Source organism: Emydura macquarii, unplaced genomic scaffold (genome assembly GCF_026122565.2).
Source record: "Emydura macquarii macquarii isolate MOO-44397 ecotype Brisbane River unplaced genomic scaffold, CSIRO-AGI_Emac_v2 contig_3240, whole genome shotgun sequence".
Lineage (NCBI taxonomy): Eukaryota > Metazoa > Chordata > Testudines > Chelidae > Emydura > Emydura macquarii.
Genome location: NW_027133377.1, coordinates 3,262,187 through 3,287,718, shown reverse-complemented (window position 1 = coordinate 3,287,718; position 25,532 = coordinate 3,262,187). Strand labels below are relative to the sequence as shown.

The 25,532-nt window shown below is 41.3% G+C and overlaps 2 long non-coding RNA genes across 5 annotated transcripts; one reads left to right on the top strand and one right to left on the bottom strand.

Moving 5' to 3' along the window:
• Positions 1-22: 22 nt before the first annotated feature.
• LOC137142666 (uncharacterized) lies at positions 23-21,349 on the top strand. The gene is made up of 3 exons (XR_010916984.1): positions 23-242; positions 473-559; positions 20,980-21,349. It is a non-coding gene; the product is annotated as an uncharacterized lncRNA (long non-coding RNA).
• LOC137142665 (uncharacterized) lies at positions 5,312-24,888 on the bottom strand. Of its 4 annotated transcripts, XR_010916983.1 has the most exons (3): positions 24,721-24,847; positions 6,921-7,226; positions 5,312-6,124 (listed from the first exon to the last, which is right to left on the bottom strand). It is a non-coding gene; the product is annotated as an uncharacterized lncRNA (long non-coding RNA). The 4 variants fall into 4 exon arrangements; XR_010916981.1 differs by having other exon boundaries at positions 5,312-7,226; positions 24,840-24,888; XR_010916980.1 differs by having other exon boundaries at positions 5,312-7,226.
• Positions 24,889-25,532: the final 644 nt, after the last annotated feature.

The following is a 25,532-nucleotide window of genomic DNA, read 5'->3' as shown; positions in this document are numbered from 1 at the left end:
GCCAGGGCCTCTGATGCTCCATTCACACAAGCTCAGCCTGCGGGCTGGCCGGAGACTGCTCCGCTCAACCAAGCCAGACCCAACCCGCGGGGGGGAGGGGCGGCGGGGGGAGCTGGGAGAATCTCTCCCCCCCTACCCTACACCTTACTCCCACCGCTACATCTACCCCTAGCGTCCCTGGTGTTTCCCTTTGCCTGGAGAGGGAGTCTGCGGCAGGCAGGGTAGATGGCTCCAGGTGGGCAGTAAGTACACGCTAAAGGATTTCAGATCCGAGCGGCTTGCCTGTGTAACACTTATTGGCACAATTGTGATAGGGGCGGAGGGGGGGATGGGGACAGGCAACCCGGGGCTGTGGGAAAGTGGGGGTGGGGGGGGGGGCGAGATCTTTTCCTTGCCAGAAGTAGGAGTGAAAGGCGGCCTTTTAAAGAAGCAGAACATGTGTCTTTTCATTGCAACTCTCCCGTTACTCAAGGTGCCAAGAGGAATGAAATGCTCCTTTCTCGGGCACCTGTGGGGAAGCGGACGCTCCCGGGAAGGGCAGGAAGAACTCAGTTCTACAGTAAGTGTGATAAAGAGCTCAGGGTAATAAGATCCCTTGTGACCTGGTCGTGTAATGCCTAATCGGACTGAGGTTTTGTGGCAGTCCTGTGGGGCGGAGGGCGGCATTCATTGCCCGGGTATTGGGGAGACATCAAGAACTTCCCCCATGGGCAGCCCCTATTTCAGCGTGACAGTTGTGAAGGGCTGCTGAGGGTGTCAGAGTACCGAGCTAGCCGCAGGAGAAGACCAGAGCGATGGAGGAGGCTCACAAATAAGGCAAAGGGGCGAGTCACAGAGGAAGGGCCAGTGATACTTCCATGTGCGGAGGAATATGGTTTTCGGCCTCTTGAAAACGAGGACCCACATTCTAGGAAGCCAACTGGTATTGAAATGAAACAGCCAGTCCCACTGAAAGGACTCCGCCAGGCAGGCTGCAGCAGAGCATGACACATAAATAAGCGGGGCTGGTGTAATCTTTGCTGTGAAAGGATTCACCTGGCTCTCCCCCGAGAGAAGCCCTGCCTCACCAGCCCTTCTTCCACGCGGGGCTAGGAAAGGAGGGAGGATCGCGTTTCCCCGGCAGACCAGCATCCTCCGCAAAGGAGGGCAGCTTCTAATGCGCGATCCCAAAGTGGCAACCTAGAAATCCACGTCAAATCTTAGCCCACCTGCCCCTTCCCTTGGTGTGCTACCAGCTGAAATTGGCTCGCAGGGAGGTGCGCCTGGTTAGCGCCCACTCGGAGTTAGCGCAAAGCACCCGGGCTGGCGTCCGGCTGAGGTTAGCACCTGCCCTGGCCAGGTGTCCCCGGTCGCCTTCTCTCCTACCCCCTGCTCTAACTCCAGCTCTCCCGCTTAGGTGCTCATCCTGGCGATGAAACGCGCTCAATGTAATCCAAACAAACGGCAGGAGGATGAGCAATTAGGGCCTGATCCACACCCCGCAGCAATCAATGGGGACCGTATGACCATTGACTTCCATGGGCTTTGGATCAGGCCCTTACAGCGGAAGGGGTCACTAAAAAGTCTTGGCCGGAAACACCCACTGACTGGTCCGTGTGAAATTGCCCCCTAGAAAGGGTGCTCCTGGTACAAGCGGCAGTTTCGCCCATGGGATTGGATTTTGCCTGCAGACACTGCAGGGAAAGAAACCGATACAAACCCATCTTCAGGTCTCCCAGTGGTTTGTCTCAGTGGTTTTCTCTTTCCCACTCACCCAATAAAGTATTGGCGGTTTGTTCGGTTTTTTAAAGCAAGGAAACTCTTTCCAAACACGAAATAGGGGCTCCTGGGCGGGTGCCTCCTTCTTTCAAAGTTACCAATACATCATCTGCTTCTGAAAGACGCTTTCAACGCCTGATATAAACCGGGTTCTGATAATGCCGCGAAGGTGTTTTTTGAGATTCCATGTATATTTCATTTGATATTACATGAGAAGTGAAACATTCCAAATCCCTCTTTCGGTGTACTTTGCATTTCCCCCCCACATGTCTACGGGACATGTAAAGTATTAAATAAACAGCAGCGGTCACACCCGAACCCCCGCCCTGCAACTTTCTGCTTTGGGAACTTTAAAAAAAAATCTCAAAGATCCTTCAACCTCAAAGAACTCCAATTAGCATTTATCTGTAAAACCGAACTTGTCTATTCTACATAGCAATTTTCACTTCAGTCCTTTGGCATCAGAAGTTATAAAATCGGAACTGACAATCTTTGTGATGTTTTAAAAAACAAAAGAATTAATGCAAATAACTGAATTTAAGGATCAGGATCTGAATTTGTTTTCTCCTTAAATAATTTAACACAACCAAATGTTTTTAGTTAAGTGATTAAGCTACATAATTTTCAGAAATAGCGTTTAAGCAAATGTCTTCTAAATCACGGTTTGACTATGTAAATTGGTCTTGCTATTCTAAAAGGAAACACGTATTACTCCAGAGGCAATCAGCGAAACGTTGCTATTGCAATAATCAAATATCGCCTCGGTGTGGGGGGGTTATTTTTTTAAGTGAGGTTTAAACTAAAGAGAACTCTGTATGGTATTTGCTCCAGAAAATTGCTTATGAAATTAGAACCAAGGGAATCCAGGTGATTCAATCTTCGATTGCATTGATTAGTTTATATTTTTATTTCTGTTCCCTCTCCTACTTCCTAATGTGGTACAAATTAACCTGGTCCTGAAAAAGTTATCGTCATCTGTTTTTGTTCCTATAACTCGAGTAGCGTTTTTGAGCCAATGAAAGGTAAATATTCTGCTGGCTACAGTTTGCTTGTTTCAGTGATTTGTAAGTACTTTATCATTAACCTCCGGTACTGAACAGTACAACACATAACGTGGAAATGGATTGTTTATATCAAGCATTTTATTTCCTCTGAAAATTGTCCGATTAGGGATCTCTTAATACAAACGCAAAGTCTTCCTAAAAGTGGACCATCTTGTTCTTTAAACTAGTAAATTGTTTGCTTATTTAAGTAGCAAGAAATCGCACTGAACAGAAAAGGTAATTTCCTCATTTGGCAGGATTGCATTATTCAGACTGTCAGGAAGATTTACTAAAGCATTTCCAAATCTTCACTTCTCTCAGCTGAATACATGTCTAAGTGGATAGACTCAAACAAACAAATTTTGAGCCAAAACAAGGAGCAAATAAATCCCAGCCTCTTGCTTCTGTCTTTATAACCAATACAGCTGCTTCAGCTGTGACTAGGGGCTGACCGGATGAGGTGAGGGTAGGGAAACAAGTCAGTTTGTACTCCCAAAAAACAAGTTTAATTTGTTAAAACGATGGTGTATTACAGATACATGTGGAGTTGGGTGTGATAGAAGTTGAAATGTTGCTTGCTTGTGTGTGATCTTCTTTGCTGTAACTGGCACAGGTTACATACAGTCTTTACGAGAGTTTCACCTGACCCCAGCTGGAATGCTAAATCTACATAGACTGTCTAGAGGCTAGGAGGACATCCTGAATCGATCAATGCATCGCTTTTAAAAGTTGGGGTTTTTTAAAGTCAGATTTAGGGGCATGTACCTCCCAACAGCGATGCCCAGCGACTGCCACCCGAGAAGATCCCACAGATCAAAGCCACAAAGAAGCATCAAATGGGAGACTTCGATTTTTGTCTGTACCCACTGGGTTAAGCATGGAAGTGAAAAGGCTGGGTGAAAATCTGTTCCCGGTCAACTAGCTCTCCCTTGCCATTCACCAGGGGGAAAAAGTCAACAGAGAGATCATAGCGAGCCCATCTCCACCATGTGCAGCAGCCATTTCCTCACATTCAACAGGGCAGCAGGTTAAAAATACTCCTGCCATCGCCGCAGTTTATTGTTGGAGTTGTTTTCAAAGAAGAGCTAAATGTCAAGGTCAGGAGTCTGTCCGATAACTCAGGAAGGGGTTAGTACATGCATCCAAATCTACTGAGCTCAGAGTAGCCTTCTTCCAGAGTTAAAGCGATTCCAGGGAAACTCGGTGGGGGGGGGCCGCGAAGGAAACGGGTCCTTCCCAAGTGCATTTTCAGATCTCAGGAGCAAAGTCCTCCGCTAGAAAAGGTCCAGGGACCGTCCCTATTTCAAAAAGAGCCTTTACATCTGTCCCCGTTTTTAAAAATGGGGAGCTCTGATTCTAGTCAAACACCAGTGTAAATCAGGAGTAACTCCACTGAAGTCACGGAGTTACTCAACATTTAACAGTTCAGAACAAAAGATAGGAACATCGATAGTGCCAGACCGGATCAGCCTTCTGCTCCATCTAGTCCAGTAGCCTCTCTGACAGTGGCAGATGCTTCAGAGGAAGGTGTGAGAGCTCCAGTAGGCAGGTGCCCCATTCCCACTTTAGGTCTCACCCAGCCCTCTCATACTTAAAAATAGGTTTAACCCCTGCAGCAGGTTTAATCTCTCTTCCAATTTTTTTAATAATTACTTGCGAAAGCTCTTTACTAATGCCCAGAAACATGTATTATTCCAGGGCTCTGGTGCAGAGATTCCGTCTAGATCCCCGGCAAAACTGGCTTTGGGAACCAACTATTCACACTGCTGGAGTGTCTCCTCTTCCTGCGTTTTCCTCTCTTATTTTTCTCCCTTCCATCCCACCAATTAATGGACTGATAATTCTTATTCCGCTTTCCTAAACTCCATAAATGATCCGCTCATGGCTTGGGGATGGGGGAGAATGACTTAAACAGAGATAAATTCCCAACAATCCCAATCTTTGTTCTCGCTGTTCAGCGCAGACAGAGGGATCTGTCTCCTTTCACTCAGGGAGCTGATCAGGGTTTGATTATTTAAGTGCCAAGACAGCAGAAACAAAGCTGCGAACCATCTCCAGGAGTCCAGGGCGCAGGGAGCAAAGGGGCTGAGAGAGGCAGAGAAATTAATCACAGCGGGCCCGATCCTGCATTCCTCCCGAGCCTCAGGGGCGAGCGTTTATTCTGGCGTTTAAAATGCGCCTGCAGCGGAGGTTACAGTAACACGGGTTATTTACAAATCAATGCAGCATCAGCCTGAAGGGAGCGGATCCGCCAGTGACTGGGCTCAGAGGAGGATTCAGGCAAATGTGGGGTGTGGAGACAGATTTTAAATGTGAGCGTCTGCGTTTCGAGGACGAGCCTCCTCTGTAAAATGTTCCTTCCTCGCCTGCAAATACGCGGCCGTGCTCTCGGCTGAGCACTAGAAAACTCAGGGCAGATATTTATTTTCCACGTAGTTCATGGGTCAATTTCATTGAAACCGGCTGGGAACCCGTCGTGTCCCTCCCTTTGCCCTTTCGCTGTCAGCCTCTTGCCTCAGCTGAATAGAAATAGCCGGGCTAAAAGGACCAGCAGGACTCCTGCTAGCCTGTCCCTCGTTGTAGGGCTCCCTCCTCATTGTACCCCCCTCCGCCCCCAAGTGTGGAAACAGGGGAAAGCGCTGCTCTAAAACGAATGGCACGCTCTGGCCCCACAGCTGCTGCGAGCCAGCTGTGTGTCCCCGCGGGCAGGTGATGGGTTTCAGAACGCGCCCCGCAGCCGGCTTAGAGAGCCGTGTTGGAAACAGTTATCATCTCCACCTCCACAGCAAGGTACAAGATCTGGGACCCAGGCTGAGCCCAACTCGAGAGGCTGGCGTTGGCCGGGATCAGGAGAACAGGATTTTCAATGTCCTTGGGGGGAGACAAAAAGCTTCCTCAGCTGGAGATTGCTGGAGAGGGGCGAAATCAGAGGTTGTTGCCAGCATGGAGTGGTCCATGCTCCTTGGGCTCCAATCTGCAACAAAGCTTTAAGTTCACTCTTCGACCAGGGAAGATACCAGGGAAGGGGGGGGGGGGGGAGATGACTTTGCGAGGGCAGGAAACAACTGTGTAAAGGAATGTTTGATACAATGAGTCTCCAGTACCTGTGATATGTATATATTATTGTGAGATCAAAAGGAGTGTGCTCTAAGGGAAAGGGATTCCCTCTCCCCCCAGCCTCCTCCTTTAAACTGTGGCATGCTGTCATCAACATATAAGGAAAGCACGGCTGGACTCTGTTAGCTCATCGGCACCAGGGAATTAGAAGCACTCTCAGCCAGTCTCTAGCCTGCTTCCTCTGTAACCTTCCAAGCCATGTACAACTGTAAAAACAGACAGGAACCCAGCTATCTGTCAAGAATCGTGTACTCCTTAGTGAAGGAACTTCAAAGTAATAAATAGTGCCAGTGACCTCCCTGTGGCCTCAGCAGAGTACCAGAGTATGCGGGATTAGATCCCGGAGCAGGCATGCAATTGGACTGCAGAGGCTTTGGAATCCCAAGATGTGGGCCAATGAAAAATGAAGCTGAAGCAATACCGCTTCATTACTGTCCGTGCCTCTCCTGCCCCGCTCGCGGGGTAGTGGCGGTGCAGTGCTCGCGGCGGTCAGCGTGCACGGCGAAGTGCCCACGGCTAATCACCCCGCAGCAGAGGAAGCGATGCTACTGCACTATACAAGCGGGACACGGCAGAGGTTTTTGGGATGGAGATTTTCAGCAGCGGATTTCCTTAAATCTTCCCTGCGCGTTGCTTTGAAAAATCTCAAGCCGCTGCCCTGCCTGCGGTTGTCTCCTGGAAGGGTGGGTGGGTGGGGGGTTGAGGGATCAACTGTTGTTTAAAATGTCTGACCCAAGCACACAACTCTTTCCGCCCAACCAAACAAGCTCTGGTTCCACGCACACACACGCTCGCTCTGCTCCCGAACAGCGTAACCGAGCCACACGTGGCGTGTAGGACCTAAAATCCCTGCGCTGGGGTTGCCCGAGAGAGCGAGGCCGAGCCAGTTGTCTGGATATTTATGAACAGGCCAGTCCACTATAAGGAATTCCTTTCCTAATGACAGACTGTCTCTGGCCTGTAGGCACTGGCCAGATCCCAATGCTGCAGGCTGCTCCGTACCTTCCTGTCGAGTGCAGAAATCCACTGGCTTTTGCGTGGAAATTTCCCGCTGGTTCGGTGGCTGGTTTCTTCTGCATTGTCGTTGTTGTGCTGCGTGGTCTTCCTTGGGAGTCGATTCACGGCAAGGAGCTGACTGATCACTCGGGAACTGCTCGGAGACCGCGCTGGAGTTTATAGAAGGTTGCGGTCACCAGTATTAGCAACTGACAACAAGTTTGCTGCAGCTCTATTTCTTCCCTCACTTGCTCCAATGTCAGTGCTGTACAGCACTACAGTAAATATGCCACAGCAAAGTGTTCCCATGTTCTGTAGAAGCCAAAATAAGACAGATTTGGGGAGTTTACTCTATTATTTTACCGTAAATCTTTGAAATTCTGGAACTAATTATATAGAGGATATGTCTCAATTTGTTCTGCATTAATGCCACAGTGGGAATGGAGTCAGGGCCATAGCCAGAGCAGATACTCGAGCACATGAAATTGATGAACTGAGACTTGCTGCTAGTCCTGAACACACCATCTGGAATTCCAGTCTGAGGTTACAATTAGAACTTCTGACCCCAGATTCAACTTTGTGGAGAAGGGGGGGGGGGAGTTACTTATTCTGCACCTGTAGGAAACAATGTTCTTTTGGAAAAAAAAAATATTTCTCGATGTTTGATAATACTTCAGTGCTTTTCGCTCAGCCGAGGTTTATTTCATTGTTTTACATTTTCTTCGCCTAATTTTCTTGATAACTGGGTTTAATTGTGTAATCATTGAAAGATTTAACCAATATATAGGTTTCCTAAGCGTTCTTTCACCTTGAGGAATCTGATAAAGGCTACAATAATGCTCTATGCTTGAATATTTGGTAGGAAAAACAACAATGTGTCTGCCCCTTTTAATGGTGCCATAAATAACTGGGCGGCTATCATTCCACTTTGTGTAGTAACTCTTCTCCTATTATTTAGTCTCACCTTGCACCCCTCCTGGATGGAAATAGACTAAAATGAAGTACTAGGTAGTACAGGGGTTCTGTTAAATTTATTAGCATACTGCTAAGACAAAACTAATGTAAATCATCGAGCTCCATAAGGCCATAAACTATCCCAATGCAGCTCGCCCTCGCCAAGATTCTGGTGAATAAAAGTTCATATAGAACTAGATATCAATAACAGCTTTCAGATCTGGTATATATGGCATTTTAAAAGTCTCAGATGTACAGAGATATACTTAGTGTAGCTAAAACAATTATATAGAAATTTTATTAGTAGTTGGCACGTTATATGCTTTTTTCCTTTAACTTTAGGTAACATGTTGCAGCTTGATTTCATCCTTTTCTCTGACAGATTTGAAATTAGTATGTAATTTATTACATAGTGAAAGGATAATCTAAGTCATTGAATGAATCAGAAATGACTACTTTCAAATATGCTAATTGGGAGCCAAGGAATTAATCTGATCTATAGCTTGGTAGAATACAGTTTAAAAGCAGATTCACCTTTAAATATAATAATGTAGATGAAAGAGTAGCAAGTCACCCTTGTCCCCTATAAAATTTATGAGAACTCAGCCATCTGGCATTTTGTCTGTGAATCCAGATACACATCTGGAACGCAATGGAAGGATTTACACATTCAAAAGAGGTGGGAAAGGTCTAGCTAAAATAAGCACATTATGCCAAGTCACTAAAACGGAGCTCAGAATACTTATGACAACTCTGAAGAGTAAATGAAGCTTGGTTGTGACTGGCACTGATATAGAAGATAACTCAAGGTCTCACTAACCTTAGCAAAATTACAGGGCAGCATTGGCCTAAGGGTGAATTATTCTACAACACTGTCTCCAATGGATTAGGCCCAAGCGTTTTTTTCCTACCATGTATGGCATCATGTTTTGTTTTTATTTCTGAATAAATGTTTTAACAATGCAAGGGAAGTCCTAATTTCAGTTTAGTCTTGAGCACCTCTTTGTATAGTAACCTACACAAAGATAAACTGATTTACACCAGTTGAGAATCTGGCCTACAGTGTAACGCCATTGGAGTTCTGCCAATTTCCTCCAGTTGAGAATCTGGTCCACTTCTCTAGAATCTTGTTCTAAACCTATAGATACAGAGGAAGTGATGTCAAGTGAGTGGCTGCATCCTTAGACTTCGGCAATGCACTTTAGCACCTACTGAACTTTAAGCACGAGTAGTCCCATTAAAGTTAGGCCCTTGTTTAACTGGGATCTTGGTTCCATTTTGTGGGGGGAATTCAGAGAGTGTCCTCTTTGTCCCGCTGCATAAGGATGTTCAGTGACACCAGAACCAGAGAATATGAAGGCTGTAGCAGTGTGATCAGTGGTTAAAGCAGAGACTATGAATAGAATCCAGGAGTTTTAGTTCCGTGTGCCTCTATTTACTCACACGTACAATGGAAATAGTGATATACTTACCTATTTCACAAGGGCATTTGGATAAAGAGTACTATATACATGCATACTGTTGTATTTTGTGCAGCATCAGTGAGTCAGGTCTCTCCCAAAACTGTTTTTTCTCTGGTATTTCTGTCTGACAAACAGGCATTGGTATATTTTACATATATTCATAAATTCAGGCTTTCACTGTTCCCTCATTTTAAAATTAATGAGCTTGTCCGTATTTAAAATATGCAATAACCAAACGTTGTAGGGACAGCAGTGGTTGGTGACATGTTTTGATATTCTGGCTGAGAAGGAGAGCCACAGCAAAAATGATGTCCCAGTGCTATGGCCTAAATAACAGCTGTGGAAGACTTGGGATGTGGTAGAACCAGTGGAGTCCCATTGCATGATGGGACCTCATGCAGCTAACCCATGCAAGATATTAGTACCCCCAGGGCACCACAGAGCAAAACTCTGAGATTTGCTTGTTCCCTAGTGTGCAGGAGGAGCAGATGGATTCGCATCTAGTGGCCAACACATGCAATCTGCTAAGGGGAGAGTGCAGAAAGTGCCAGGGCTACTGTAACCCTCATATTACAGTACCAGCCACAGAGTGTCTATACTATGGCTTCACAGCTTGGGTATAGGATCCCATGCCCTCAGGCCGTAGGGGCACAATCATTTTGACGTCTATCAGAGTAAAGGATAGATCCTTTAATTCAATCAAGGTTTATCATGCTTGGAATTCAAATGCTCCCTATGCTTAACAGAGTACTCCATGCTTAACAGAGTACTCCTATACAGGCAAATGTTTACAATGCTTGCCGACACACTCTCTCTCTGCCCTGTATAAATGGATCCACCTAAAACACTCATTCAAGTATGTGGAAATGAAGTCTATATACTGATGGCCAATACCTTAATCATTTATGTATAGTTTTTGAAAAATAAATTGCTGGAAGCAATTAATAAAAAGCAACTTCAAAAAGTGACTTCTCCCAGTCCTTTATCTGGAATCATTCCTTCCCTCCCCAAAACAAAAAACAAAACAAAACAAAACAAAAACAAAAAACACACACATAAAATTTGCTTCCCTCCTTCTTCTTCCCCATTAAAGCCAACTCTTCCTTCAGGTGTGTGCTGTTGCACATACATCCAACCAATTTGCTGAGGGTAGACAGTCAATTGTAACTCCCCTCAACTTCAGCTCCTTCCTCTCATCCCTTCAAAAGTCTTTACTATCAGTGTTCTGAGTAGGTTTTAACAATGGGTTCTGAAATAATGCTGAATGCAGTTTGTCTGTTCTGGTATTTATATGGCTCCCAGCACAGTAGTATTGCAGTACCCCAGCACAGTAGTATTGCCTGTTTGTCAGCCTTGTTTACACTTGCAGCTAAACTGGGTTCAGCAGCACACATTGGTTTCTTATAGTTCAGATAACGTCAATTCCAATTCTCCCAGCCTCAGAGTTTAAGGGGGAAGGGGAAGGGGAGAAATCACTCTTTAAAGCAGAGTCTAAGGGCCAAATTTATCTCTAGTGTAAGCCTAATGGAATTACATTAAGGATTAAATTGGCCTTTAAAAAAAAAAAAAAAAATCTTAAAAATAACCAATGCTTACATTCTGCTATTTATTTGCAAAATGTTAGAACACAGGAATTAAAGAGAAACATTGGAAGTCTGCTATAACCATTGAGTCAGGGAGTCTTAGACCAAACAGAGCATTATTGGTCTTCTTCCCCCCCCCTCATTGCTTCATTGTGGAGCTCAATGGATGTGCAGATCAGAACTAGGTCTACCTAGGTGATGCCTTAACCTAATCTCTATTCAAAATATTAAACACATTGGTGGAAAAGAAACAGAAAAAGCAAGGGACAAAGACGCTGTCAGTTTGTAATTTATGCTTTGTAAGAAACAATGAAAGGAACAACAAATAAGTGCAACTCATTTCTTTAGATTACAACACCATTGATTAATAGCTCTATGAATAGATTTGCAAGTAGCACCATCACGCTAATCAAGATATAAAAAAAAGTTTATGAGCAGTTGCTTAGAAAAAACAAGATAAAACCAATGGAAATCTGATACTGGTCAATAGTGCATTTATTCAAAATGTAATACTGACTTCAAGTCTCCATAAATCCTTTATAAAAGAAACTTCCGTTGTGATCACTGTTCCAGATCTAAGTGATTTATTTTTTCCCTTTAGTAGAAATTAGATATATCTCAGTAAATCCAAGTTATATATCTATTGATATAGATTTAATCATGCCCTCATGAGATAATAAATATTACATTCAAATAAGAATATACTCTTTCCTTGCATTATCTATAAGAAATGGATATTTTGATTTATTCATGGATTAACTCACATGAAGAAACTCACATTTCTTGTAACTTGTTTCCAAATTCAGAGGATCCACATTTCCAAACTATTAGCTCTTGGGAACAGAGCAGATGTTGGATTCTGTACAGTTTCAAAAAGGTTTCTTAGCAGTTATTTATCTCATTGCCTCACTCTAAGAGGCATAATTCTTGGCCTCAGGTGTGGATAGGGAGGGCAATGAATTCTACTTGTTTTGATGATCTACTTGCATAGATGAATATTTGTTGTGTGTGCCTGCACTGCACACAAGCAGCATACTTTGCATAGTATATATAAAAAAAGTACACTCAGAAAAAGGCATCCTGAAATATCTGGCTGTCATTCCTTTTTCTCTATCCAGGAATTTTGTTCCCCAGACCAAACATAGTATTTTGTAGACATCGTCTTTTTGACCTTTATACAGTTATTGCCTTGTTCGAGATCGTTTAAATCAAAATGATTTTTCAGTCTTATCAATTAACTACAGAAAATCCTGGACAGCAGTCCAGGTAAAAGCAGCAATTGGTTGGTAGGTTTAATTTCAGCTAAAACTTGTGCAGAATTTTTAATCCAGTACTATTCTTTCAGATTTGCTGTTGGAACCAGTTTCAGCCAAACATGGAATTAGAAGTGAAACAATGCTATTCAGAAGTAGCAAAATGTTCAAAAAACATTGGTTATGATGAACAATGGGGAAACCAACAAGAGTACTAATTCTTTGGTACCTACATTTGCTGAATGAAAGTTCTTGAATAAATTGTGGTAATTTACCAGTATTTTATCAATTTCTGTTTAAGACACATGTGCGTGCATATACACCTTCAGAATTCCTGACACTTACTGCAACATTCCATATAAGCAATTTCCATACAGAATTGTTAAAACTAGGGCCCAAAGTTTCAAAACTGCACATACAAATGCACATGCATTTGTGCACCTAATTTACATGTTCAAATGGGCATGCAAATCAAGTAATTTGTGTATACATGTGCATTTGAGTCTAACTGCCCAGCTGCACATGTAACTACCTGATTTATATGCACACAATCTGATTTGGAGTCCGTTAAAGTCAATGGCAAAGCTCCCACTGATTTCAATAACACAGGATCAGGCCCATACAGTCTGCACATGCACATTTGAAAATGTAAGCCTAGAAAAGCAAGTTTAGATCTGTCAGTAGCAACACAACATTAATGGAGAAGCATCATCCATTCAGAAGTTCTAAGAGTCAAGAATTCCATGGGAAGCCCTATGATTTGGGAAATGTAAGACTATTTCATAATATAACAGATCTCATGGTCAGGAAGCTTTTCCTCTGTCTCTTTCTTTCTTCTTGGTCATTTCATCTATTACTCATTGTACCCACTTGTAAGATCCTAGATAGTTCTTCTCCATCTTTCATGTTTACATGCTTCAGATAGCTTTAGGCTGGTTTGTCCCTCTACCACAATCATTACTTACCCAAGCTGTATGTATTTAGTTCTCTTAATCTTTCCTCATAAACCTTCTCTTTCTTCTATGAGCTCCATCCACCCAAGGTTTTCTGGTGTAGAAAAACTCAGAATCAAACTCAATATTCTGGGTATAATGACATCTGGAGCTCCAGAATCATGTTGAGCGAGAATCATCTTGAGGTAGTCCAAATGAACACAATATTGTCACATCAGCATAGGAAGCTTTGAATGGCATTGCTAGATCATTTTTTCAGATAATATTTTCTCCAAACAATGCCCTAACTATATTAGTTCCATTGTACTAGTCACAAATTAAATAAAAATCACTGTAAATGGTATGTATGTTCAGAGTACTTCACAAACATTATCTAAATACCATTAAGATATCTTATTCCAATTTCTGAGATAGGGAAACTGAGGCAAATACAAGTTACTTGCCCAAGGCCCACAAAGGGAGAAATGAAATGGGACTAGAACTCAGGAACTCCTGTCAACCAGTTTCATGCTTAAAACACTATAAAAACATGTCACTTTGTGACACAGTGACCCTTTGTTTTGCTCCTATCATCATACTAGATCTAGTGAGAGCCAGTAGAAACTGTTTTAATGTTGGAATTGTGTGATGCATTTCCATGAGTTAAAGAAAGATCATTCCACAAATTAGACCTTATTACACAATTAAATCTCACTTACAAAAACTTACAATTTTGTAAGCTCAGAGACTGAGAGACTTCAAATATAGATAACCAGATAAGTTAAACTGCAGATGCTGAAAATCTTATTTTGGTCCTTCGGAACTTAGCAGTACCATCTATCTGAAGTTGGGTCCAAATCCAACTGAAAAATACACTTTTATAGAAAGACCATCATATTTTTTTTGTAAGCGCAACCATTTTTCTTCAAAACATGCACCTCCCCCCTTGTGAGATTTTCACCACATACGGTCTCTGAAGAGGACATTTTTGGAAGATGACAGAACTGAAACAGATCTAGGTTATAATAAATATATCATTCGTGTCACTGAGCAAGACAACTCAGAGTCTGGATTTTTCACTTGTAAGAGAAGGGATAGGCAATGTCACTGGAATCCCAAAACACCACAGTCCCAGGAAAACACAACAGATGTTTATGAAAGAGATTTCAATGTAGAATACACAGTTTTCAAAGGTGCAGTAGATGCACATAAAAGCCATAGCACCTTCATGTTTAAAAAACAAGCAAACAAACCAACCTCACATACACCTTCATGAGCTCTAGATTTAGGGCTGGTCCATGGCAATTGTACGCCCCGTGTTGTACGTTTGAGTCTGACTTTTACAATAGCACAGTACAATTGGGATTGGTCAAACATTCACCACCCTTTGGAAAGAGGTTTTGTCAGAAGTATTTGTACATCTGGTAAGGGAATTGGTGCACTTGCCACTGTGAGAGCCAGAGTTGACTGGGCCCCAAGTTCACCTTTCAGAGTGCAATGGGAATCATTGTTGGCTTTCAAGTTTAGAGAGAGGGCCTGCTCCCCTTCTCACCCCATAATATGGGTCCCCATAAAGCAGCAGCAGACCCATAATATATATTCTGAATCAGCCCCGACCATCCACTTAGGAATTATATTAAAACTTGAATCTTACAGAATTGTGTCTTTTCTTTAAAGATACAGAGCGAATGGGAGTATGCTTTGATTTATGTGCCGTTTTTTCCAGTTTGCTTTCTTTATAGAAGAGAAAAATGTGTTGTCATTTAAATCACTGATTCTTTTCGGCCCATCTTCCCCCTTTAGAAGAAACTGGAAGGATCTTAGAAGACTATTTTAATACCAGGTACATGAGGCTGCTCCATTTTGGATTCCCCCTTTTATTCCTCTTATTTTCTAGTAGACCTAGAGAATGCTAGTGTCTTATGGCCTGGCAACCAGTAACAAAACTACATGTACCATGTGGGCTATGCTGGAAGCATGTTCCCAAGGACATTGCTTGTGTTTATAAGAAGGACTTTTGAGGTGAGGGTTGCACAGAAGAAAAACATAACAGATATTTAACAAAGGCCACACTAAAAAATGTGAAAACAAAACAAAAAAAAAAGCAATTCTCCCACAGGAACCAAAAGGCATTTCATACATGTCCAGTGAGACATTAAAAATAATTATGTGGAAAAGTAATAGCTCCCTTGGTTGTTTTAATGTATTTTTGTCTACAACCAAGAAAACTGCTGCCTTGGCTTTGCTTGAAAGGTCTCTCAAACAAAGCCCTTCAAATGACCCTCATATTATTAAACAGCAGTAACAATGAACGTGGTTCTTAGCTTAAAAAATGTGTCAAACCAAAAAGATTGACAGTTTGGATCTTGGAAATAGATATTCAGTGAAACTGGAAATGTACAGGATGATTTTTCAACAGGGAGTTCCTTCTCTAAAAACAAAAATACATAAGAAAAATCTTTATCGTTCTCTTGTCTGAAGGGACTCTAGAAATTCAGGTAGAGTGACTTTTACTTTTGGTCTCTCGCTATATCTTTGTTTTCAGTTTTTTTTATTAGAGATGGGTCCAATTGCGAAGGTTGGATCTGGTTCCTAATGTAAACTTCTCCAATGTTCTCACAGAGGGCAGTTCAGCTCAGGAAGGCTGTTTTTGGCTTCATCTCTCATATAATTCCCTCAAACTAGGTAAATGTCATTACTAATATGAAAGAGATTTGAAGAGAACAAACCCCCCTCCCCCCCAAAAAACACAACCACAACCCCCCCCCCCCACAATAAAAAAAAAGCCCACCTCAAACTGCCAATAATGCCAAAATATGAAGCCAAAACAAACAGATCCATTTCTGCCATTAGAAAGATACACAGGGGTTGAGATGTTCACTAACATACACTCATGTAAATGTAGGAGAAGCAAACGGGGGAGGAAATAGTAATTTATGCCTGATTGAATTCTTTTGTTTAAAGTAATTGATCATTAAAATGGATCTTTATAATCAGATATTAAATGTTAAAATCTCTGATGTTTTCATTTTAAGAGATTTCACAGAGAGACTGTGCACTTCCATTGGCAGCTGGAGTCTGTGGTGCTAAGAAGCATAAATGTGTTTGTGATCTGTGGGCACAGTTTCCGAATAGCTGCCTGTGGACACATCATCAGCTGCCAGTCAAGCATGCTTCTTTGACTAAGGAAGGCTGTGTGGTGCCAGTCAGTCAATGTGGCCTTGTCTACACAGGGAACTTAAGTTCCCATTATTCCTCATCAGTGGTAGCAAAGTTGGAGGTTGCAGTTTAGACAGGACACAGGTGTTTTTAAACTACCTCTGAGCAGTGTTAGATGATACAGCTAATTTTTCTACTGTATGTTCTCTTCACTATGGCGGCCACTGCCCATTGTAGAGGTATTCTGTGTGTGCCCACAAAGATCTCAGACATATGAGATGCTTGGAGATTATTTATCTAAGACACATTTTCCATGGTCAGCACGGTCTCTCCTTTGTAACATTGCTGAGAATTAAACTAAAATGATGTCAGATATTTGTAATAGTAAAAACACAGTGACAAATTTGTATCTTTACTAACAAGCCCCTTTAGTTTTTGAAGCCAAAATACCACTTTGCCATATATAAATGAAGGTAGTGCTTCTGAATGGCAATGAGGTCGCAGCTTTGCGGACCAAACCTTTCCATTTGTACTGAGAACTGCTGCAGTGTGGGTAGCAGCAATATAAGCTGCTTTGCCATAGTGCCCGGCCCCTGCCCTGGAGGCACTGGCTTAAGGGGCAAAAGAAGAGTTCATTCTCCATAATCATGCTAACAAGACTGACCATTATTGTCAAGTTTGGGGATTTATGTGACCTGGGATTACACTATATACTCTGTTTACAAAGATCACACAGCAGCCATCAGATGATACTATCACCTGGGCTGGATTTTAATCAATACAGTAATAGTGAAAGACACTATATCCCACCAATGTACTCCTTTCCCTCCCTCTGACATATTTCAAGACATTCATAATTCCCTCAGAATTACTGAACATCCATTTGTCCTTTTTAAAAATCTAGAAAATACAACTGTAGGCCTTGATTTGCAAAGCATATAGTTACTGTATAAACTGAATTTTTCTATTTGAAAGTGATATAAAAAGCAGGCAATAATACATTCTGTAAACATTATTATTAGTAGTAATGCTGATTTGTTGCTGGGCTTTTTTTTTTTTTTTTAAAGTGAAATTTGTTTGTAGAAAACCTTAGTCTTGTTGTTTCTAAAAACATTTAAAATCTGGCACCAAAGATCATGGAACTATTGAGTTCTTTACAAAACCTTATTTTAGAGTTACTGTTCACTTCATTCTAACTGCGTCAATTTCAAAAACTGCATCACTCTTCTTGTTATAAATCTAGACAGGTGAGGCTGGACTGCAGTACTTAAATTTTTTATTCCTGTGCTTTCAGTAGTATAATAGTTAGTGAGCTCACTGGTCACAAAAGACCTTATGTTGTTTCTGCAAATACAAACATAATAAAAACAGCTTTAGAAGCTGCAGTACATTTAATTCGTTTTGCTGTAATGATACAATGGGTCAGAAAAGGAACGTCAACATGATCATTTCCAGTTTTTGCTTCAATGAAATGTGCAAATTTAAGGATCTAATCTCTTGTTGTGTATGCAATGCCTGTTGATTCCAGTGGGTGTTAGGTATGCACACAGAGAAGGCAATTAGAAACTCATTATTAAACTTTTTGTATTGCAATATTACCCAGAGGCCCCAGTCCAGATCAGAGTCCCATTGTATTAGGCACTCTACAAACAAGTTCACTGACCAAATGGCAACAATACATTTTATATATTAAATGCTGTTCCTTTATAGTTTCATAGGTTCTATTTTTGACATTCCTATATGCAAGAAAGGAGAGACTCAGAGTCATTCTGGAGAACTTATCGCCTATTAACAAAAAACTCTCACTGATATTCCTTGATATCAGCAACAAAATGGTATATTTCGGCAATTTCTTTATAAGTTTTAATTAAGAAATCAAAGTTGCTTAAAATTAGAATATCTAGCACTACACTGAGGTGAGAAGACAAATGTCTTGATTACTATCAAGACCTTCTAAAAATACCTTTTATCAAGTCAACAAGAGGCTGCATTGCATTTGCCTGTAATAACTGTAATGAAATTGACACTTCACCATGGCAACAACATTTTGACATAAAAGGACAAATATTGGGAAGCCCTACCCTGGAAAGCTGTAAAACAGCTCCATGGGAGGCTGTCAGTCATTAACATGATTGGCTGACCTAGTAAAATATTTTCATTTATGAAAAGATACATGGCCACACTGACACAATGTTATAGCAAATGTTTATACATCATTTGAAATGGCAGGAGAAATGCAAGAAGAGTGGAGTCTTCCTGACCTCAGATATGAAATAGCTAGAGACTTTATTATAAAGAGGACCCCAACGAGGAAGATCAGGTTCTACTACTTTCCTTGAAAAAACATTTCTTTTCAAGTCTTTAGTAGTTCATAGATGAAAAGCATCCTTAAAGAAAGGAGTATGCAGTATTAACACAAAAGAATCCTGCACTGCCTCATATTTTTATCCTCTTCTGACTATTCTGCTGCCTTCTGACTAAGGCTGCCTTAGCAGAACCAGTGCAGTTCTGCTGCAGAGAAGGCTAACTATGGGATATGAATGGAATATGGGGGGGGGATGTGTATGGAGGACATGGCATCAAACTCAGCTCAAGGGAGAGGAAGCCCCCTGAGGACCAGCACAAAAGGAGGTTTTAGATGGGATTGGCTAGAATACATCTGTAAGAGAATAAAACCCTTTAAAAAAAAAAAGAAGTATGCATAGCTGCTTCAAAGGTGCTAGGATCTTTGGGCATATAAGCAGAGGAATGTTGAGTAGAAGAAGGAGGTGGTAGTGCCTTTTTATACCGAGTTAGCTAGAACATTACTAGAATACTGTGTCCAATTCTGGATTCCACACTTTTCAGAATGAATATTGACAAAATGGGAAAGGGTTAGAGTGCAAAAGAATGATTCAAGGTCTGGAAAACCTGTATTACACCTAGAAGTTAAAGAAGGTCAATTTATGTAGTTTATCCAAGAAAAGATTAAGGGTGAATCGATCACAATCAAGTATCTACTTAGGGAGATTTCTGATTGTAGAGGGTATTTTTAATTTAGCAGAAAAAAAAAAAAAAGACATGACAAGATCCAATGACTAGAAACTGAAGGTGGATAAATTCAGACGAGGAATAAAATACACATTTTTAATAGCGAGGGTAGTTAATCATTGGAACGACTTAGAGATGTGATGAATTCTCTAGCACTTGCAGTCTTGAACATCAAGATTGGATGTCTTTCTAAAAGGACAAGCTCTAAATCAAACAGAAGTTATGGGCTTGATGCAGGTCACTTGGTGAAATTTTATGACCTGTGTTATGCATGAAGGCAGATTAGATGATCAGCATGGTCCCTTCTGGCCTTAAAAAATAATGAATCGTGTACGAATTCCCATATTAAAATGAGTTTCCCCCATTTTGACCTACTAGAATGTGTGTCTATTCTTAAGTGAGGTGCTGGGGATGGAGAAGTCACAAGGAAGGCAAGACAATTTCCACAGCCATCAGCATATGTTTAGGAAAGTGGGAAGAGTCCTCAGGGATGCTCAGAGTTTGGATACACTCAAATTTTTCAATACTCAGTAGACATGACCTAAGAGATCTGGATTTAGAGTTGGTTTTGCAAATCCTTGTTTGCTGGTGTCTCAGATCTGGCTTCCGAACTGCTGAAGTTTGTGAAAAGAAGATGTTTGGATAAGATTTCAGCTTTGGCCCATCCTCAAAAACTATCTGAGCTGAACCTCTGAATTGCAGGGAGAAAAAAAAAAAAATCTATGTGTGTTCTCCACACTAATCCAGGAAGCAAGTGCAGTAAATATTACTCTGCAGTAAATTCTTACATCTCCAGAGCTGCATTTGCATCCTTCCAAAGGGTTTTATTTTCTGTTTCTTTTCATCTCCACCACTGTCCCCTATAAACCAATTCTTTATTCTGCCTGGGAATAGTAGAATGTGTGACTAAGGGCAGAGTTTACTAAATCCTGAATTAGCTGGGATTGATTTAACTATGTATGCATTTATTTGTTCTAAGGAAATCTTGTGTGAACTTTGAAGAAGTTGTTTGATGCCATTTTTTCTGAGCAGGATGTAAAATGATTCTCTCTCATTTCCTATAAAGAGCTCTAATAAAAAGCAGCCCTGTGACATACACAAGAAAAGGACAGAATAAAGGCCCAGTTGACAGAAACCACTCCAGATTGACATATTTGTGAGCTATGTATCATTTCCCTGCCCAGTCTAAAATGAATTAGATCATAAGGAAATAACTATTGGCTCTTGTACACAGTGTACTCTAGATTATCAATAGCCTGTCATACTTCATAGTACTAGGAGATTAAAAATTCAGTACCATCACTCACATGGAATTCTTGCCAGATGGTAATACTTGTGAAATTCCATGTCACTTCAGATGTGTGCCAGTGCAGGCTTCATTCCTGAGACCTATACATGTTGAGTGTCATTACAAAGTTATTGGTATCATTAAACAACCTCAGTCATGTTCCCAGAAGAGGAGCGAGCAAATATAGCAACACTTTCCATTGAGGACCAGAGCAGTACATAAGGACAACATTATTTAGTTTTAGTGTCTAAAGGATCAGCATTCGCTGGTTTGTTTAGACTCGTTAGTATCAATAACTCCTTTAAGAAACGGTAAAGAACCTTCTAAAGCCTTTTTCTGTTCCATATATTTTTGTTTAAGTGAAGCAGTTCAACTCCTCCAAACAATGTCCTTTACTTCCTAGATCGGCAGAGGTTGGGATTACTGAGGAGACAGCAAGCTCATCATCAGAGGGAAGGAGCACTTACAATTGAACTTCAGTGACTGGCCAAATAAAGGAATGGAACTAATGGACTCTGGGTCCAGTCTTCCTTGACTGAAAGAACTTCATATCAATATGGTGCCTTCGTGGGAGAGGAGAAGCAGCAGGGTTTGAGCATGAAGCCGTATTAGTTGAAAAGCCGATTAAGTGCAGGGTGCAGTGACATTGATTGCAGTGTTTGGGAGAGGCAGCAAAGTAGAAGGGTAGGAGAGCAGCAGCTAGGGGAGTTGGGTGAGCAGTTAGCTCACTGGTATGTTTTTAGCAGATACATCTACACGTGTCGGTGACCTTGGGGAGAAGCTGCAGCTGTGTGCCGGCTGTGTACGGCAGAGGAGTGCTAGAATAGCTAGCAATAGGAGTGACAAGTGAAGAGGCAAGTCTTAGCGGGAGGAAAGAGAGAGGAGGTGGGAACCTAATGAGGAGAATTGGCTCTGTGACAAGAAAGGGTTGCAGAATCCCTTATCTTGGAGCTACTCCCATTAGTGTTGCAGCAAGCAAGAGGATTAAAAATATGGGATGTGTGTGTGTGTGTGTGTGTGTGGAAATAAACTAAATTTGAAGATTTATGGGTGCTTACTGGGTTGAAGCTCCCTGAATAAGAGTTTTGCTTTTCCTCAGCATGCTGGTCCTTCCCTTGGATAGATTAGCCTTTCAGAGATAGCACTGGTATTCTTCTAGGGTTTGCACAGCTGAGAAGGTCACCACTATTTTCTGCTAGCCCACACCCACATAGCATCTTTTTCCTTCCTTGGACTTTCTGCTCTACAGCCAAGGGCTCTAAAATGGTTAATCAAATACCATAGCCAGTGAATAATTCCTGCTCATATCATGGTCTTAGAAAAAATGCCTTTGACTTCCCACACTTTCAGAACAGAATGGATCCAGCAAAGTCACAGAATACAAGAACTTCTATCCAATCCAAACCATCTTCTGGCTGGGAAGTAAAGATCATAACTATGCAGATGGCCACTTCACTAACAATTGTTTTATAATTCATTAGGATCTGGTATTGCATCCAATTAAAAAGAAAGGAAAAAATGCAGTTAAAGAGTTAGTCCGGGTGAATTTGGAAACTTACCTTATTAGCTATATCAATGTTTTCCATTAAAAAAAGCAGATGTTTACTTTAACTGTGAGATCATGTAGGATAAGGAACAAACTGACTTGGGGGGTTGTGGAAGCTTCTTCACAAGAGGCTTTCAAAAGGAAGTTGAATAGCCATCTTTTTGGATGGTTTAGCCACAGCAAATCCTGCATCTTGGCCTAGGGTTAAACTAGATGACCCTTGCGTTGTTTCTAACCCTTTGATTCTAGGACAGGCAGAATTTTTGCTTGGTTTTTCTTTTGAAGATTCTACAATCAAAAAGTTACTTTCCTGTATGTTTCAGAGCAGAGAAGTGTAGTCTCTCTGAATTTAAAGAGAGAAACTCCAGATATCTAATTCTAGCTCTTACACTAGGGCCACGCGCCTCAGAGGGATTTAGGTGCCTAATTCCCTTTTGATTTCAGTTTGAGGATCTGGGCTCAAGTCCCTGCATAGTCTTAGACAAGTCACTTACCCTCTCTGCCTCAGTTTCCTCGTCTGTAAAATGGAGAATTGTGAGACTTAACTGCTTTAAAGATGAAAATTGCTATATGAGCACTCAGTGTTATGAGGATCCAATGTAATCCACAGCAAGCTGGACCTAATTTTTACAACTAGGCTCACTAGAAATTTTCTGGTGGCATCAGGTAAGTGTTTTGTTTGTTTGTTTTTTTTAGGAATTATCTTTTTTATTTAATTTGAAAATGAAGAGAAGCTTTCATGGGTTTTTTAGTATTAAAAACAATTTTATTCTGCCCCCAAATTTTCACTGTGCTACAGAATGCATTGAAAACACATAACTGCACTGAAGAAGTTGCCAGTGGAAGGAGGCTCGGAGTTTTGTCATTGAAATAGGAGTCCAAAGTCTTAACTATCCTCTAAGTAGGTGTGAGGGACAATCTCGGTTTGGAGCACTCATGAAACTTTTGGCAATGAGGGAGGGATGCATTTCATCTCTCAGACTTTTGTGTACAGGGCAGAAGTGACCTGGATGGGGTACAGGAAACCTGGTTCTAGTCCCAGCTATACCACTGATTAATTGTATGACCTTGGGCAAGTCACTTCCCCTTTCTGGGCCTCAGTTCCCCCCAATCTGGGTAATGGGGATGACAAAACCTTCTTAAGGTGATCAGATTTTAAAAGTCAAAATCTGGGACACTTTTATGACAACATTTTAGGTCTGTGAATGTCATACTAAAGAAAAAACATGTTTAAAAATGTTGCTACTGCCAGCTTCTGACTCAACAGTGACGCATACATGTTTCTCAGAACCCACTGTTCTTTCCCCAGTAATTTTGTGTCTAAATGTATTTATCATGAAACACTGAACAAGTTTCTTTAGCTTTCACTTTCAGCAAACGAACAGCTTTTATGTGTTTTTCTCTACACCCCAACCACTGAATGCTTCTTCCACCAGATTGTTCCTAAACTCTTTGGCGGCAGAGCCATCTTTTTGTTCAGTATTTGAACAGTGCTTAGCACAATGGGATCTTGGGATCCCAGGAAATATTGCAATACAAATAATAAGCTAATATAATAATTAGAGCATATCCTACTCAGTATAGCAACAGATCTTGAATATTTTGTAGTCAATACAAATATTTTGATAGAAGGAATTAAAATACAGGACATATGTGTCTTGAAGAAGTTCCTGGGACAATAGAAAACCATATGAAAAATCAAGACTGTCCCAATAAAACTGGGTTATATGGCCACTTTACATCTTCCTTTGTAAAGTGCTTGAAAATCTATGGATGCAAAAAACACTATATCAGAGCTAACTATTGTTATTGTTTCAGGCTGCCTACACTAATTTACACTTGCTTCATGTTTTCAAAGTGTTCTTCACAATCATCCGTCATAGCGACATACTTTTTAAACAATGAAAACTTAAGATTCTGAGGCACAATTCTGCAGCCATGAGCGGGTGGGGAACGGAACTTTGCAGCAAACTCCATGCTGTGGAATCACAGAGTCATGAGGCCTTGAGTATTATCACGGACATTACACATTAATTTCACTCCATATGATGATTTCATTCCCTCTTTATGAACTGTGACCCCCTCCTTACCACGAGTCATGTTATTTAGAGTTCCACAAATACATCCCCCAGCACCACCACTGATAAGTCTAGCTTGCTGTACAGTTACCATTATAATAAACAATAGTGTAAACATCATAAACATCACAAACATCATATATTCATTTGTATAGGCCAAATGAAATATTAAGAGGCAAAATAAAAATAGCATTATTAAGAGGAGGGGATGGGGGCACCTTTAATGGACACAAACAACAGTTAAAACAGAAAACACCCCAGTGAAATATTTTCTGTAATTTTTAGTAACAGGACAGAGATGGTCTGAGCTGAATATCCAGGGGAGGGAGTTCCAGACTTAACAAACCAGCACAGCAAACATTCTGTCACCTACCTGTGACCTAGGGTCTCATGGGAATACCTTGCTTTTCAAAACAGCAGGTTCAGATTGGTAAATACATTTTCTTTAAGCATCCCCCTCCCTTTCAGGTCTTATAGCATTTGAAAGCTTATTAAACCTACTTCCAAAAACCCTACTTACCCACAAGGTGCAGGTGTAAATGAACTGGTGATAGTAGACTGGGTGCAAATTGGTCACAACAGCTCTAAGCAAAACAAAAGCAAAGCAATGTTTGTGCTGTTACTGACACTATGAATTACCTTCTTCCCCTGCTCCAAAGACCTGGCCTCTCAGCTCTCCTTAACGTGGTTATGTAATAGCAGAGTGAAAGTAAATGGGCAGCTTTTCAGCAGAACATCAACCAATGAGTGAAACCAAAACAGGCTTATCAAAGAAAATGTGACTGATTATCCCTAGAGTCAAACCAAAGAGTCTCTGATGGCGGCAGCAGGTCTCCAAGAGGAAAACACACCTAAAATACTTTTAAACAGACAGGAAAAGGAATAATGGATTTTGTTGGTGGTCATTACCTGCAAGTTAATGATTAGTTACAAATATTAAGAGCCCTTGACTTGGCCTGAGTCTTTAATTCCTCAAAATGGTCATCATTATCTGCCAAGTAATGGCTTCACTCAAAAGCCATAAATTATTGTTCATTTAAAGATCCAGCCCTGCAAGTTCCCTGAGTGCTGATTCTTTCAATGATCGTGAATGGGAAAGTAAAATAGGAAAGCAGATTATTGTAGACTCAAGACCATCCAATCTGCAGGGAAGACAAAAAAACCTATCATCTCAGAGAGTACTAATCTGTGTGTTAACAGACAGTTAAAAGGAATCAAAAACTGTTTAATAACATTCCAGAAAATGTGTGTACTCTGTACTTGCACATGGATAAGAACTGGAGGATCTGCTTCCAAGCACAATGATTCCAGTACAATCTTTAAACCAAGATT